This window comes from Mytilus galloprovincialis, chromosome 2 (assembly GCF_965363235.1).
Source record: "Mytilus galloprovincialis chromosome 2, xbMytGall1.hap1.1, whole genome shotgun sequence".
NCBI lineage: Eukaryota > Metazoa > Mollusca > Bivalvia > Mytilida > Mytilidae > Mytilus > Mytilus galloprovincialis.
In genome coordinates, this window is record NC_134839.1 from 6,997,086 (window position 1) to 7,013,759 (window position 16,674).

The following is a 16,674-nucleotide window of genomic DNA, read 5'->3' on the forward strand; positions in this document are numbered from 1 at the left end:
CTTACGTCGTAGCTACAATTCCCTTCCCTTTCGTGAATGTGACCTACCGAATTAGACTGTTTACCGGATTTGTTATCACATAAGCAACACGAGGGGTGCCACATGTGAAGCAGGATCTGCTTACCCTTCCGGAGCACCTGAAATCAACCCTAGTTTTTGGTGGGGTTCGTGTTGTTTATTCTTTAGTTTTTATGTTGTGTCATGTGTACTATTGTTTGTCTGTTTGTCTTTTTCATTTTTAGCCATTGTGTTGTCAGTTTATTTTCGATTTATGAGTTTGACTGTCTCTTTGGTATCTTTCGTCCCTCTTTTACCTTAGCCGTATTTGGCACAATTTTTTTAAAATTTTGGATCCTCAATACTCTTTAACTTCGTACTTGTTTGGCTTTATCAAAATTTTATTTTATAAAGACAAAACGGCGTCTGGCGTACTAAATTATAATCCTGGTACCTTTGACAACAAGTCGTATAAGCAATAGGAAAGAACTGCAATTTCTTTCTTCTTTTTCAGAAAGAGGAATATATTTCGTAGAACTGTACTGTATCATTCTAGTAAGAATAACTCATAAAAGATACCAGACCTACGCCATACGTGCGCTTTGTCTACAATAGCGTAATCTGTGACTCACAAATAAAGTTCCGAAAGGTTTCGACAAATACAGCTATTAAAGTAGTCCATTCCTGGGTTTGGAAAGTCCCAGGTAAATGAATTGATATTGTCCAAAAACAGTAGCGTTTACCTTTAACTATGATCAGGGAGTATACTTTTTAATGTTTTTTAAAACTTTTATTGTAGAAGTTTAGGAATGTAAAGTTTTAAAATAATAAAATGTCTAGAAGTAGATAATAAACCTAACAACGACGTTGATATGTTTCCCAATTAGGTGGAACATGTAAACTTTCATGACTATAAATTTATCTCAGAGTAGATATTTATCAGATTGACTGTACAAACTTATTTTCTATTTTTAAAGTATTGGGTGTAAAGAATGTAATATAACATCTATATTACAAAAAAATCCTAATCAAACCATATTGATATCTCCGCAACTAATTACATACATAACAAGTTTTGAAAAGTTGTTAAAAGTTACAAAATGAAATAATTATACTAATACTTTACAAATTATTGGTCAGATGACAGTTGTGGTATATATATATGTTTCATGACAGATGTGTTCCACAAGAAGAATTCGCTCTCCTTTTGGGAGTACCTAATGGCAGATGTTTTGTTGTACTGTCTTTAGTTTTCTATGTTATTTTTTGTAGAATGTTATTTTCTTTTTCGGTGTTGTTCGGTTTTTTTTATAGCGTTTTCAGTTTGTGTTTGACGAATGAGGTTAGATATTCTTAGCTATCTTCCGCCTTTCTTTTCCATCACAGCTAATATAAGAATTACGGGAAGTGATATGATTTCCGATGAAATTACTTTACACTAGAGATCAAATGAAGGTGGTGAATAAACAAGATAGATGTGTATACGCAAATCTAATTTTACAGTTATTTCAGAAATAAGCATGTTCTGCTTTGTTTCTATTTCATTAAACTGTTAAAATGGCTATACATTTGTATATATAGCAAATGCATTCTAATAGATCTTCAATATACATGTTATGTGAAAATCAAAGAACAATTGTTAATTAGATTTTAAAAGTGATTCATTGTTATTTTTTTTATTTCGATACAAATAAAAAGTCAAACAATTTTCATAGATTACTAATAGTTGCATTTCACACGATTTGCTGTGCTCATCTTCTTGCCGACTTGTTTCTTTATTCTTATGAGGTTGACTTCATACATAATGTCTAAGGAAGAGAGAGAAGCAGTTAGCTGTATTCTTTATTTTCTTGAGTTGTCTGACAGTTATGGTATACCGGTATCTGTTTCACAGATGACAACGGATATGTTCTAAATTTCGTATCTACAATTCCGTCCTTCTTCCCCCAAATGTGACCAACCGGATCATACTTATCACCGTTTTTTTTAAAATACATTAGATACACGACGGGTGTAACAGGGCCTGCTTATATTTTCTGGAGCACTTGAGACCAACCCAGATTTTTTTAAAAACAGTAAGCCAGATATTTACATAATCTTTATTTGGGGGTCAAAACATCAATTATATCAACTTACCATGATTAGATAGGTTTACAGGTAAATTGGTTTCCATGTATATTTGCACTTTCTTAGACAGGTCTATTCTACCCTCTAACTGCAGTAAGTTCATGAATTCTAAAACCTTTGTTCTTGATAACAGCTCTTTCCTCTCAAGTAGTTGTATCAAGTCACTGCCTTCATTTACCATTTCAAGTTCCTTTGGGTAAATATTCGGCTTGTCCCTCAGAAGGAATTTCAAACCTTTTATATTTCCTATACCACATAGAAAACAGTTTCATATGATTTAGTTCAACAATATAAAATGGTACATATAATAAAAAAAGGATTACCGGAGTTTAGAAAAATAATAAACATGCTAAACTAATCACCAACACACAACCCCTTCAAAAAGTGACAGACACTGTCGTACTAACAAAGACCGAAAGTCCAGGTAGTTCGACTTGGTACGTGCACTGAATGTGGAAGAATTTAAAAAATGCTACGTGCTTATTATTCTCTCCATTAGCTTGTCTTAAAATATAGGAATTCAAATCATCTCTAACAGAAAAGCTATCATCGAACAGTAAAGTTTGGAGAAAAATGTATACCTAAATTTTGGTAACTCTGTAATTTCCTTTTTAACTTTTATCAGAACATTTAGAATTATTTCTATTAAATGAGTTGTAGATTATCAATTCCGAAATATCATGCAGTGATACGATAAGAAAGTTTTTTTTATTTACAGGATCGCCCCATTCTCACTGAATAAGTTGATAATTTGACATAGCAGTCGAAAGTCAAAATCATAAATCAATCGTAATGTTATAATAGATAAAAGATACTACAGATACAGTTAAATCGGCTTCATATCTTGACTTACATCTAAAAATTGACAATGAGGGTCGGTTGAAAACAAAACTTTACGACAAAAGAGATGATTTCAGCTTTCCAATTGTGAACTTTCCATTTCTAAGTAGCAACATTCCAGCAGCACCTGCATACGGGGTATATATCTCCCAATTGATACGATATTCCCGTGCTTGCATTTCCTATCATGATTTTCTTGATAGAGGTTTGCTGCTCACAAGGAAGCTATTAAACCAAGAGTTCCAAATGGTGAAGTTGAAATCATCCCTTCGTAAATTTTACGGACGCCATCACGAGTTGGTTGACCGTTATGGAATAACCGTTTCACAAATGATATCGGATATGTTCCTTACGTCGTAACTACAATCCCCTTCCCTTTCATGAATATGACCTACCGAATTAGACTATTTACCGGATTTGTAATCACTTAAGCAACACGACGGGTGCCACATGTGGAGCAGGATCTGCTTACCCTTCCGGAGCACCTGAGATCACCCCTAGTTTTTGGTGGGGTTCGTGTTGTTTAGTCTTTAGTTTTCTATGTTGTGTCGTGTGTACTATTGTTTTTCTGTTTGTCTTTTTTATTTTTAGCCATGGCGTTGTCAGTTTTTTTTAGATTTATGAGTTTGACTGTCCCTTTGGTATCTTTCGTCCCTCTTTTATAAAACACGTCAGATATCGTAAGTCTAATTAAGAATCTAGTTTCAAAATTTCATATTTAATTCATCATGAAAAAAACTTTAACACTGCTAAAAATGCACTTTGATAAAGTTCGATAAGTTTAAGACGATTATTACAATAAAGAAATATTTTGTAAAGAAATATAAAGCTCAAATATAATAACCGTATGGTTTTCTTGTTAATCGTTTATTTAAAAGTCATTAGTTTAACTATCATCAATTCTTTTTCTCTGAGATTGAAAGGATTTTTTACCATAGGAAAATATTAATTTATCTGTATCTTGCAAGACATTTTGGAAATTATGTATTTTAGATCGCTGATAAGTCTTTTGTAGATAAAACGGGTGTCTGGCATACTGGTTTGTGACCCGGATCTGTTTTTGCCTAATCCATTAATGACTTTTAAACAGCGGTAAACTACTTTTGCCTTTACTTGTACTTACTTTAATCCTGGTATGTAGGATGAGTATATTTACAATGATTTTTTACAGTATTTCCTCTAATGTCAAAACTAAATTATAACCTGCTTCTATCATAACTATGCATTAATTCATTTTGTCATCTATATTTAATAAACGTATTTCTTTCTTTTGCCATGTTTCAATGTAATATTTTTTTAAGATTTCCCTTGCAATTATTTATATATCGTAAAAATATTTAAGAACAGTAATAGAATATACCTGCATCAATACTGTCTGCAACCCCTTTCATAACGTTATCATAGCTGTCGAAATCCATGTTCGTTCTTCAACCTGAAGTAAAAATACTAAGTTTTACATGTATTACTCTTTGCTCTTCTAATAAATAATAAGGTATATATCGTATCATTTAAATAGAAATTAAAATCAAATCTACATTAACCGTGACCGAGAATGTTATAATTGGTAATTGAAGGGTAGAGACATTTAAAAAAATCGAATATGTATAAAAGTCAAATTCAAGTAAAAGATTGTCTTTTCCGTTTTTTAAACTGATCAACAACCAAAGCAGTCAACTAAACATAGTTACCATTTTTGTGTTGTTGTTATTTCCGATAGTTACATCTGAGAGGATAATTGAATCACTTGTCTGTATATTGCGTATCTTTCATAAAATTATAGTTTGATTATCATCTATTGTGTTAAGAATAAGGAGATAAGTTGTCTTCAATTCTTTTTATTGAAAATTAATTAAAGCATTGATCGTTATTTACTTTCAGAGAGGTCTCGCCTGCTGAACTGGGCATGATTACATTTTGTGTGTTAAAATCCATGAATATGAAGGTTTTAATATATTTATCACTTAGAGTTAAAATACAAACATCTATGAAACCAACATAAGGTGATATTAACCGTTTGAAACATTTTGATCACTGGGTTTTAACTGCTATGAGCAGCTTGAAGAATAATAGACCTAAATTCCCTTTCTGCAATACCTGCCTTCACCCAGATGTTGGAAGGTGTCTGTTTATCAACCGGCTTCTATGTTGTGTTTACATTGACAATTCTGTGTTAAATATAACCATTTTCTACATTTGAGAATGCCTGTACCAAGTCAGGAATATTACAGTTGTTGTCCATTCGTTTGATGTGTTTTATCATTTTATTTTGCCATCTGATTAGGGACTTTCCGTTTTAAATTTTCCTCGGAGTTCAGTATTTTTGTGATTTTACTGTTTCCTATTAGCCGTGGTATTAACTTTCCTCGATCTATGATTTTATATTTTTCCCTTATATTTAATCCTTTCAATGAATAACGGAGCCCTAAATTGACCACAAATACTTATATATATATATATAAATATATATATGACAAGATCCTGAAATAAAAACGTTTGGTTTACACAAGCTTGGTCAAAATATTTAAAATATGTTGAAGTGTAAAATATAAGTTACGATATATATACACGCTGCCATTTGCGCGTTGTAAATTTCAATTGTCTGATTCGTTTGAAATTTAACGGTACAAAATGTCTGAGCCGGACACAAATTGTACAAGGTTTTATTTCAATAGAAGTCAAATATCCAATTCAAAGTCAGAGTGACATGGCTTTGTATATGACACAACCCAAGTCACTGATACAACGGCATACACGGCTTGATTCAACATATTCTTATAGTAGTATACAAGTTATGCACAGTAAACGATGCTGAACGGGCGGATATAATTCAGACAGACAGACAGGCATGGTAATTCATATAAATCCCCAAACTGTGTTTGCGGTAGATATAAAACTACCTTAATAATTTGATTTGTAGATCAAAATGCCCTTTCAGATAAAAATCAATTAATAATGGTGCAAAAAGCTTTAACTTATTATATTATTTTCGTGAAGTTTTTTTTTTTTTTTTTTTTTTTTTTTTATCTATTATGCATTTTAAACGATACAATAATTGATATCTGTACTTCGTTTTATTATTTTCATAATTTTAATTGCACCAAAGAATCTCTAAAAGTTAAAGGTTAAAGATAAAATAAAGTCTATGAATATAAAATGTTAGACTTTCTATAAATTTGATATACGTTTTAAAATTGAGAATGGAAATGGGGAGTATGTCAAAGAGACATCAACCCGACCAAAGAGCATATACCAGTCGATTTAAAAATGTATCATCAGTGCCCTTTCTTTAGCTAAAATTATTCAACCAAAATGTTTTAGATTGAGGATTATGTATTGTATAATTACACATTATTTACACAAAAATCTTTTGACTTCCCTTTAAAAACAGATTTCGGTTTGTAGGTCATATTGGTGTTTATTAGTATCAGTAAAAGGTTTACCTTGGTCTATTTTAATTATTATATTTTTTACCACATCTTACAATTCACTCACATTTCAATCCTATTACTCATGCAGTTTGGGGCGGATTAAATATGTCATCCGAAGCAAAACCTATTTAAATGAAAGATTTGCAATATCTCAATAATTAATGTACTCATTTTCACCTTATTTAGTTATGAGAAAACAAAATCAAACTATTCAAGTAGCTTTTTTTTTCAAATTCGGCATTTTGAAACAAATGACGAGGAGACAAATTCGTTCTGACAATTTTATAAAAAGCAAAATAAATGACAATATACATGGTTTACTTTATACATGTTTGTTGTCATTATCGAACACTATAAAAAGGATCGAAAAATCAATCGCAGTGTAAGATTAATGTAACACAAGTTGATAAGATACAAGTATGCTAATGTGAATATTCTAAAATTATAACTGCATTTAGAACATACCATATGACAGAAACAATATATTTGCATTAGCACAGCTTACTCTTTTAATTTAAATGATTGATCACTGCACAGAATACACGGAGAAAGAAAAAAAAAACTTTAAACGTTTCCCTTAAAGATAAAGCTTTGTCACAATTTCAGTTTAGTGCATTTCGATTCGTTCTAATACGTATTAAGAATTTAACTATACAAGCATACCCTAGAGTCTGCTTTATAATAGCAAACATTTATACAAGTGAGATGTTAAGCTAACTATAGAGCCAGGTTTAATCCACCATTTTCTACATACGGAAATGCCTGTCCCAAGTCAGGAGTATGCAGACAGTTGTTTTCCATCCGATTGATGTATTTGAGATTTGATTTTGCTATTTGTTGAGGGTCTTTCCGCTTGAACTTTTCTTAGAGTTCGGTATTTTTACTATTTATTTTTTTGGATTATTGCAATAAAATATAATTGTTGTATTAACAATCACTAATTATGCAATATGTGCTTTACAGTTATTTCTTGATCATGTGATATCAAATTGTAGGGTGTTTTTTTTATGTTTTTTTTTCAAAAATGAATGTACGAGCTTTGAATAGTAAAAGTGCTACTTCCTCTGCATACACTACTAAATCTATCTTTACTTCAAGTTTATCAGGTAAACATTTATATTGTTGCAGCAATACGCGTTTACTCTAATTAAAAAAAAAGTTATAAGGAGATAACTATCCATTTGACACAGGAAGTGGACGTAATAAAAAAACAAATCGGCGTTCGGAAATACTTTTAAGACGAAAGAAAAAGCATAAAAATCTATTAATGAATAAATGTATGTTTCTTGTGTTAATTTCAATATGACAGCCTTTCGTAACATACACACAAATAGACAAACACACACATATATATTTATATGTAAATTCACATTAATTCAATTCTAATTGAAAAACTTACCTGTATCCTATGTAGACATACACAATCTTATTCCTGGTATATATGATGAGTTTATTAACCATAGTTTTTAAATCCCACTTACTCTTATTTTCTCATACCTAAATTTAAGTTTGTGGGAATTTTCATTTACGTCATACTTTATCTATAACCTCATTACATCTTTCAATAAAAAAAGATTCATATCGAGAAAATATGTTACTGGCTACGGACAATAAGAATAATGAAATGTATAAATGTGTATATAGTATATGAAAAATCGTTCGCATCTTTGTTCATTTCACTACGAAAGGAAAGACCTCCTTATTGTTTTTCTAATGTTTTTTTTTTCTTTTTCTTTTTTTTCTTCCAACATTTTTTTGAAATGCCCGCCTCTTGTTTCTTTTGAAGTTATGTAGACCAAATATGGAATATCGATAGACCTCATCACGAAGTATTACCAGATGACCCTGTTGAGGATTTCATCATTTTCTTTTAGATGTATTATCTCCCTTTTATTGTTTTTTTTTTTTTTTTTTTTGTCAACATGGCGCCCCCTCTATGTTTTTAAAGATATTATGACCTTATTTGGACCAAAGGTAGATCTCATCATAATGTATTACCATATGAGGTTGAATAGGATTTCATCATCCCCTATGAGAGTTATATCCCCTTGAAGCAATTTCTTTTATATGCATTTTTCTTATAAAGTATTAGAAATAGAATTGATTTGAAAACTACAACATGGAAAGGAACAGATGGCAATGTTAATGAACATAATACAATCATTTTGTTATAAACTTTTATAAAAAGTTATTTCCCTTGAAAAAATATACACAATTTAAAAAAAAATGTACTTGGAGAACCGGAAGTCGTAGAGACTTGGGACCTACACCAATAGTCTTCAATTTTCACCCAAGGTCAAAGGTCACCGAGTGCAAAAAAAATTACGCTGCAATTTCAAGCTTGCATATTAAGAAAACGATAAGAGTTTGCTGCATACATACTGTGTAACAAATGTTCCTTTCGACGATCTCTACATTTTATACATTAACACGCCTGGTAAACCATCTAATCTCAACCAAATGGTTGAGACGGAAAAAAGTATTCTGGCACTTCCTGTTGAGCTTTTCTGGTTAAAAATATTGAAAATAAACACAGGGTAGGTCGAATTTTCGTCGATTTACTGAAAATCAATGACTTTTTTGTAAAATCGGAGAATGTCATGCCATAGATAAATCATAATTGTAACTAATATGTCTCTTCTTGGTTTAAAATATTTTAAATTGAAGTCGCAATCACTTTTCTCCTACGGATAATAATGTTTACATTCTTTAAATCCGATAGAACTGCTATGATATAAATGACTAGCAAGAAAATATGTCAATTATTTGTGTTTTTTTAGGCTTTACGATAACCACGTCTGTAAATTGCCCAAATATTTTCTTGTCAAGCCTACTCTGAGCAGAAAAATAAAAAAAATATAAGTGGTTGAGATATAAAGGTATTGGTTGAGTCTTTCTGTCACAATGTTAAGACTTTCTGGTTGCGCTGTACTATTCGAGTTTACCTTTTTTTACGGTTAACCTGATTCATGTTTTCTGTCTGTGGTAACATAAAATCTAAATACACTCAGATACAATTTTAAGCATTGCCGATAGAAAAATGCATGCCTTACAAATATAAATAAGATTATTTTACAATGGTTATTTATTAATATGATTTGGATGAATTCGATTCCTATAACAGACATCAAAATTTATTTAATGCCGAAAATGCGTTCATTTATAAATAAATAAATAGTTAAGGTTTATGTACCCTTCTGTAGCCATTTTAGTACGAACTTTTCAAACTTCAATAGACCACTTTCGAGTTCATCCGTCACCGGAAAAAACTCGTCAATTATACGCGCCTTTATGACGGCATTTACCAAATAGAGGGGGTCGCCTGTATCCCTGCACTATTTACGTTCATTAAGCGTCTTAGTGATCGTCATTGTGCAGGATAAACTAGAAATAATGGATGTTCTGTAGGTACTTAATGACAATTCCCTAATGACAACAATGCTGATTGTCAATTTTGAAAATTCAATTTGCCGAATAATTCGTACAATATAGAATTATAGTTTTCCAACCACTCGCTCAACATTGGAATGGAAGTGACGACGCCCCTAAACGCACAAATGACGTTCACTAAAACCAGAGTTTTTGACGGAAATGCATCGAACTCGGAAGTTGTCTATTGTATCAAAACTACAGATATAATGAATAATAGAGATTCAGAGCTCCAGATAAGAATTCACAAATTGGGTTTTTTACCCACCATTTTCTTATATAATTGGGTGATAAAGTTTTTTGATTGCATTATCAATTCCAATTCACCCGTCATGTTAATATCAAATTGGGTTTTTCACCACCAAGCTCCTTATTGTATTGGGTTTTTTCATCAACACAATATTGAATATTTAGGCAATACCAACCCCAGATTTTTTTCCATCTTATTATGTTTCTTTCTTTGTTTAGCTGTTTTATTTGGTTTATGGTTAGGGTTATTTGCTATAGCTGTTTTATTTGGTTTATTCACTGAGGAGCAATTGTAGGTTTAATTTTTGTTCCGTTTCAAACCTTCTGCCAGTTTTGTATTTTCTCATATATACTGTATAAAACGGATATGTACGTGTATTCACAGACACTCGTCTTATACACTTTTATATAATAAATTCTGAGACCAGTGTAAAATGAAACAAAAAATAGTTTATAAACTCTAATTATACTTGAATGTTTTTGTTTTATTCCAATTTTCATAAATCTGGGTTTAGTTGTCTTTTATTAGAACTTTTGGTTACTGATGCTTTCTGCGGATGCTTTATCATGTCATAATTGATTTGGCCTCAAGTGTTTGGCCTTTCACTTTTTCCAACTGATTTCTTTTTGATGAATCCCTGTTTTTATTAGCAATGTTCCCGTGTGTTCGACGGCTTCCTAAAAACACTGGCTGAGTCTTGTTATCATCATAACTTTCCCTCAGCTTTTCAAAAGAAGCAGAAAACATGCTTTTATTCAATATTTTAACCGAACATTCACTTCCGTTTTAATTCAATGTATGTTATGATAAATCCCAAGCAATGCGAAAAAAATATGACTACATGACACACGTTAATTGGATAGACGTCGAGAAGATCGAAATGTTTTCAAAAACACGTGTACCTATTGAGCAACGGCAAACTCTAACAGGGACCCATTTCAGCTACTTGATGCAGGGATCTATTTTTAGAACGAAAGGAAATTTCCAATTATAAATATTATAAAAAATAAAAAATAGTTTACGCGACGACTGTAAACAGATAAGTGTAAACAACGCAAATGGTTACCAATAAATGGGTGGAGAACTCATGGTTTTGGAATATAATTGGGTTTTCCTTTGAATTAATTGGGTTATTGAACCCTGCAATGGGCAATTGCATTGGGTTTTTTATTATTTGTATTGCGTGATCACGCAAATACGCAGCTTATCTGGAGCTCTGCAGAGATAGGCCATTTTGTACATATTCCAAGGGGAAACTTGATGCAAAGCATTATTTTTTACTGTTCCATTGCATTTAATAGAAAAATAGGACTTTGTGGCAAATAAATCAAGATTTTTATAGAAAATCCACAGCCTTTATTCTTGTACTCTCATATTTGGCAATTTGATGACTGATAGATATAGGATTATTGCATGCAGTGCTAGCATTGATTTCCTTAAAACAAGTTTATAAATGTAGTTATTGGTTAAGACAAGTATAAATATGGCCAAAATCAAGTACACCTTTTAGGGTGCGCTCGACTTTAGTGACTCAGCACGAGGTGTTTTGGAATTTACAGGTTACTTAGAACTTTTTGTAAAAAATAAACACTAGCACATCATAGAAAATCAAGTGAGTAATTTATGTTTCAAATTTTATAACAAAAATCTCTGTATTAAAGGCTGTGGATTTTCTATAAAAATCTTGATTTATTTGTCACAAAGTCCTCTTTTTCTATCAAATGCAATGAAACAGTAAAAAATAATGCTTTGCATCAAGTTTCCCCTTGGAACATGTACTAAATGGCCTATCTCTAATATTTTTTATATCTTTAGTTTTGATACAATTGAGGTTTGAAAAATTCGTACAAAAATGGCTACAGAAGGGTACATAAACCTTAAAAACTAAACAATCGAACAGGACCCCTTTTCTAGGTTTATTTTATCGTACACATTATTTCAGGTAAAAGGTGGTGATAACTTAAATATGAGTAAAAGATGTCATTTTTGTCATTATAATACTTATCACAAAAAATATGATTCGATTTTAAAATTGCTTTGTAAGTATTATAAGTGACGTCCAACTTAGTGTAATCACAGGTGTTGTATTGAAATAATTAAAACTTAGATGTTTGTTCACAACTGCATTCAGGGCAAATCCTTAATATTTGGAAATATTCAGCAACATTTATATTATAACCCGGGCCCCGTCACACTAGGCCGTGATCACAGGTATTTGGGGCATTGACCCCCCTTTTTTGGACCTCACTAAAAAAAATTGTTTGGTGTTTTTTTTATTTATTTGCAATTTTTTACAATGATTGCAAATAAATAAAAAAACACCAAACATTTTTTTTTAGTTTGGTCCAAAAAAGGGGGGTCAATGCCCCAAATACCTGTGTCCGTGATCGCACTACGATATCTAAAAATATAATGCTATTGGCGATCGTAGTGCAGTATGGTCGTGTTACGGTCTTGATGAGGTCTTGGTATTCGTGTTGAGAGTAGCCAACTTTTATTTGTTTAAACATGTTCAAAACAATCGTGATGCGTTCGTGGCGAAATCAGGTCGCAGTTCTGTTCTAGTCGTAGATTTTTTTAGTCTCGATTACCCAGACACGGCTGGTATTCTACACACGCAGAACATTTGGTTCTGGAATAAAAACCGTGAGAGGATTTTCCGGTTGTGCTAGAGTGGAGTAATTTTTACCGCTTCAAAAGGTATATACATTTCTGAATCGCAATTTTCTTATTCAACTGATCAAAGTATTGCCAATCAGAGAATGCTATGATGTGGTGAATCCTTCAACGAAGAGATTCATGTATCATTTACTGCTGTACGTGGAGTTGAACTCCTAAAAAATCAGTTGCCCCAAGAGAAATGGCCTAAAAAAGTGACATTTTAATTTTAAAATGGTTCTATTTACAGACCTACAAGTTCAAATTTACTTTTTTTCTCGGTCAATGGGTATGGATGTCGTTTTAGGCGATGTGTACGATGTCCGGTGTTGATAGACATCTTAATAAATCTGAAAACTTCATATTTTCAGTATGTCATGCGTGAGGGGATCGGTTCTGATTGAGGACATCGTGAATGCGTGAGGGGACGTGAAAACATATAATTTATTTGCATCCAAGCTATGAGTCTTTAAAAATTGCCAAAATGTGGTTAGATTGTTCACGAAAAACACAATTTTGTGCTTAAAAAAGTATGAGATAGAATTTTGGACAAACGGTGGGAATATAGGTTTTATATTATGTTTTACGAAAAATAAAAAGAAAAAAATGTGTCAACGATTTGTGTCTTGCCACAAATAAAAGTTAATAAATTTCATATCAGCCCTGTAAATATCTTTTTTACCAAAAGAGTTATCTCCCCTTTAATCATGTTAATTGCTTACTTTAAAAAATTAATTATGAAAACACAAATTTAATATTTGTTTAAACATTTTGATTTATACAATAAATCACCAAGTTTTCTGTTTATAAATAAACAGTCTAACCATTGTTTGCAAATATGTCTCCAATAAAGGCAACAGTAGTAAACCCCTGTTCGAATTCCATAAATCGATTGAGAAAAAAACAAATCTGAGTTACAAACTAAAACTGAGGGAAACATCAAATATAAGAGGAGAACTACGACACAATAGAAAAACAACATTTAAATGTAACATACACAGACACGAATTATAATATAACAATGGTCATTTCCCCGACTTTTAAAGACATTTTTAAGAAAAAATGGTGGGCTGAACCTGGTTTTGTTGCATGCCAAACCTCCCGCTTTTATGGCAATATTAAATGTAACATTCAAATGACAAAAATTCATGACAGGACTACAATAACAATAAATGAGAGAACATATAGGACAGAGAAACACACTAATAATAGCTAACAAAAGGTACCAGGTTTAAACAAATTTACCCAAGACGCGCGTTTCGTCCACACAAGATTAATCAGTGACGCTTAAATGAAAAAACTTCGAAAGCCAAACATTGTCACGTACAATGAGAACAAAAAGTTCTAAATGGTTAGGGCTTTCTGCCTGGGATAAGAACATCCTTATTGTTTAGAATAATTCTTACTTTTGCAACCAGTAATTTTATATGAAATGAATATATAATAGATATACAAAAAAGTCATGATAAAATCGAAAGCCAAAGCCATCAACGCACAAAGTGACGTCACATTTGAATGTCTAAAAAACAATCCCAAAAATTGGAGAGACTCTAGAAAGAGTTCAAGATTAGATTTCTAATACTGATATAACATTTATTAATAACAACGAAAATTACAATATTAATTAATAAAACTAAACCGATTATTTGCCCAAATCCACGAATTTGGAGACATATTTGCAATTTATTTGTTAGACTGTTTATTCATAAAAAGAAAACTTAGTGATTTTTTTTGTGTTTTAAAATTCTCTCGCATAACTTTTCCTTATGCATACAAATGTGTTTTTCATGAACAATCTAACCACATTTAGGCAACTTTCAAAGACTCATAGCTTGGATGCAAAGATATGATTTCACGTCCCCTCACGCATTCACGATGTCCTCAATCAGAACCGATCCCTCACGCATGACATACTGAATATATGAGGTTTTTAGATTTATTAATATGTCTATCAACACCGGACAACGTACACACCGCTCAAAACGTCATTCATATCCATTGACCGAAAAAAAAAGGTAAATTTTAACTTGTAGGTCTGTAAATAAAACCATTTCAATTAAAATTGTCACTTTTTTAGGCCATTTCTCTTGGGGCAACTGATTTTGTAGGAGTTTAACTCCACGTACAGCAGTAAATGATACATGTATCTCTTCGTTAAAGTATTCACCACATCATAGCATTCTCCGATTTTCAATATTTTGATGAGTTAAATAAGAAAATTGCGATTTAGAAATGTACATACCTTTTGAAGCGGGGACAATTACTCCACTCAAGCACAACCGGAAAATCCTCTCACGGTTTTCATTGCAGAACCAAATGTTCTGCGTGTGTAGATTACCAGCCGTGCCAGACGCATATTTAAATATATCTACTTTGAAAAATAAAGCGGCTGAACGATCGAGACTAAGATTTTTTTAGCCGTGGAACTGTCAGGATCAATTCCAGGTTGAACTGTGTAAATCGATTATAGGTATAGAACTTACCAATGACCAAATCACTTCTTGGTTAGAACTGTTCTAGCTAGAACTGTCTTAAAAGTGTCAGGAGATAGTTCCACATTTGTCCGCTAGAACAGTTCTCCTTTAGTTTATGACAGTTAGAGGTAATCTCCATTGTATGTACATCTCCTTTGCAATTTTTTTAAATGAGAATAACTTTTGATGAAATGAATGAATTTAATGATTATCCATTTCTGAATATTAATTCAGTTTTCTTTTGAAATATTTTAAAACTGGATTCGACGTAGGTAAATTGTGGGAGATAGTTAGCTTGAACTCTGGCCTGGTCAACTTAAATTCTAAAAAAAAAAATTGTGTGTGTCTATGCTAAGCATGCGATATCTGCTAAAAACTGTGTTCACACCTTACCAGATAGCTCGAACGAACGCCGAAAGGATAAACAAAAGTTTTACATTTACAAAATTTTTGCATCCGTTAGGAGTCCGCGATGTAATGACCAAATAAAACGGACGTGTAATATGCCGAAAAATGGGGTGGAAGAGGAATAAGAAAAAAAATAATGTCAGAATAAAAAGCCAATAGTTTTGCCTGATCATGATTAAGAAGTTGAACCAAAAATATTAATGATACCAAAGAAAACTAACATACCAATAATTGATTTTTCTTACGCGATTTGTTTTCAATTTGTTTGTATCCGTTTTATTATCAATGTTCTTTCTGTGGTACGATTTCTAATGATACAACTCTCCACAAGAGACCAAAATGACACATAAAGTAACAACTAGAGGTCGCCGTACGGCCTTCGATAATAAGCAAAGCCAAAATGGATAGACAGTTATAAAAGGCCCCGAAATGACAATGTAAAACAATTGTAACGAGAAAACTAACGGCCTTATTAATATATAAAAAAAATGAACGAAAAACAAATATGTTACACATAAAAAATAAATAAATTCTAGCCCTGGAGATGTCAATTACAACATTATTGACGTTAAAGATTCTGTGCAAAACTGCATTTCAAACGCTAGACTTAATCTCCAGCGTTAGAACTTTAATACTAGTACTTAAAAGCACAGCTATTTACTATTTAGACTCTATTACATCCAAAGGCCTTTTTAGAAGCTGCTGTGATAACTACAGACAAGATTAAAATGACTGTTGAAATGTCAAACAATATACGGCAAGTTTATGAATTTTGACAGTTGTATATGTAATTGATACTAAGCTACACAAGGTCATGTTTTTCTCTGACTGTTTATGACGTCTTTACACTAAATTCATTAGATGTTGGATGTGTACGGATTGATAGTTTAGTCTTAGATGCATGATTTTTTTTATTAGTTGTTAGTGGCTTTGAACTAGCTGTCAGATAATTGCGAGTATTCTCAGATCTGTTCCTATTGTCTTTTTGTTGTCGGGATGTTCAAGAACCCGGCCACGTCCAATTGTATTTTTGTCCATCTGATGAGTTAAACCTTTTTCAACT

The 16,674-nt window shown here is 31.9% G+C and overlaps 1 protein-coding gene across 1 annotated transcript in view; it reads right to left on the bottom strand.

Moving 5' to 3' along the window:
• The window catches only part of LOC143062766 (amino acid transporter heavy chain SLC3A1-like), a 387,949-nt gene extending 382,305 nt beyond the window's left edge, over nucleotides 1-5,644 (bottom strand). Inside the window, exon 1 of the mRNA XM_076234544.1 lies at nucleotides 5,634-5,644. The gene's annotated coding sequence lies outside the window, so the exon portion shown is untranslated. The remainder of the gene's footprint in view (nucleotides 1-5,633) is intronic.
• Nucleotides 5,645-16,674: the final 11,030 nt, after the last annotated feature.